This window comes from Apaloderma vittatum, unplaced genomic scaffold, assembly GCF_000703405.1.
Source record: "Apaloderma vittatum isolate BGI_N311 unplaced genomic scaffold, ASM70340v1 scaffold22740, whole genome shotgun sequence".
Lineage (NCBI taxonomy): Eukaryota > Metazoa > Chordata > Aves > Trogoniformes > Trogonidae > Apaloderma > Apaloderma vittatum.
In genome coordinates this window covers 20,555-22,412 of record NW_009696545.1, presented here as the reverse complement: position 1 = coordinate 22,412, position 1,858 = coordinate 20,555, and positions in this window count along the sequence as shown.

Here is a 1,858-nt window from a genome sequence, read left to right as displayed (position 1 = left end):
TTTGCCGCCAGTGGCCCCAGGCTGGGCTTTGAAACCCCCCCTTTCACCCTGGACTTTGCTCCCTGCCTCCACTCCTGCCTCTTCTTGCAGCACGCCAGGGTTCGGGGCGACGCAGCCTGCCTGTTCTCTAAAAATAGGGTGGAGTGTTTTTCCCACTATTTACTTGATTTCCTGCCGGGGCGGCGAGCCTGCCGAGGAATCCATTGAAGCGCCGGGAAGCTCACGCCATGTAAATACGGCGGAACAAGCTGCTTTTTAGACCTTATTTTCCCATGTGGGAGCAAACGGGCGGCAGCAGGGTACTTGCCCGGCACGGCCCCGCTGTTTTGGGACGCTTGTTTCTGTCTCCTGGGGGATATCGGACCCTCCCATCCCCATGCCGTGTTTGTAGCACCCGCTATCCTGCAAGAACAGCTCTTAATTGCTGCCTTCTCCTTAAATAATGAGGAAAACCGCGAATAGTTAGCCACCACCTTTAGCCCACGCGAACGGCTGCAACTGAGTTATAAATCCTTAAAATTGAGTTTTCAATGGTAACATTAAAATAACTGTTATCTATTAGAGATAGGACTGCGCCGGGGTAATTTATTATCTTGTTTCTCGCTCCTCCAGCCACACCTTATTAGTTCCCAAGCTAATGAGGGGCTATTTATCCTCAGCTCTCATGGAATGCTGTTGGGCGAACGCCCCAGCGCCAGCAGTGCTGTGGAAGCAGGGAGATGCTCTGCATCCCTCTTCTGACCTGGGATGAGCCGGATCATCCCCAGCCTTGTCCAGGAAGGAATTCCCTGGTTTAAATGATGCCTGGATCCAGGTTTTGTAGCGGGCAGGAGCCCCTTGCCAGGATGGCGTTGGCTTAGGAGGATGGCGAATGAAGAAGTTGGGTGTTTGGGGTCCGCTCATGGAAATCTTGGTGGCTGCTTGTTGGAGAGGGAAAGGAGAGCATGATTTTTTCCGCTCTGAGGGAGTTGCAACACGTGTGAGCTCTCCCTCCCCTGGGAAAATGTTAGATGTGCACTGCTGGAGTGTCATTTAGGTGCCTGTTTGTGTCCTTGTGCCACTGTGCTGGTTCTGAACCCACTCGCCTCCAGCACAGCCCTGCCTGGGCATCCTGGGGCTCTGGGTTTGGACCGGGACCGAGCAGCCTTTCTTGGCGCCCATGGCTGCCACGCTTGGGGTGTGGGATCCATGGGGAGCTCTGGGCTCCCCGTCTACTGATCCCACCCGAAGTCATCACTACGTCTCCGCACACCTTCGGCGATCGGTGCCTGGTTTTATTGCACCCATCAGTGATTTAGGAAAGCCTGGGTCACGTGCGGTGTGGGGCAGGTCTTCAGAGATGGGTGGATTTTAGTGTTGCTGGAGTGCCTGTGCCGAGCACGGAGACTGGGATGCCGCTGCCTTGGACATCCAGGGAACGCTGGCGAGTGTGGCTGGAGATGCCAGCAGCAGAGCTGGTGGGCTGACGAGCTGGGTCGAGCTCTCTGTGATGCAGGGCCAGGCAATAATTCCCTTTGCAGTTGTGCTTTTTCTTGCAGAGCTCCAGACAGCTCTATTAAATCTTTGCTAGGGAAATACCCACCCAGTTTGGCTGGGAGGCAGCCCAGATAATGAAAACTTTCATAAAGTAAGGAAAGAGCCTGACTTAGACTGTGTATCCAGAGGCAGGGTCAGCTCAGAGAACCTCTGCCCCAGGAGGAGGGCGAGACAGGTAATAAACCATCCCTCTTCCCCCAGCACTTAAAACCCACAATAAATCCCAGCGAATTCCTCTGGAGCAAAGCTGCTTTTTTATTATTATTATTATTTTTTGTGGAGGAAGCCGCCGCAGAGCAGTGGGAGGGAGGTAAACACCCAG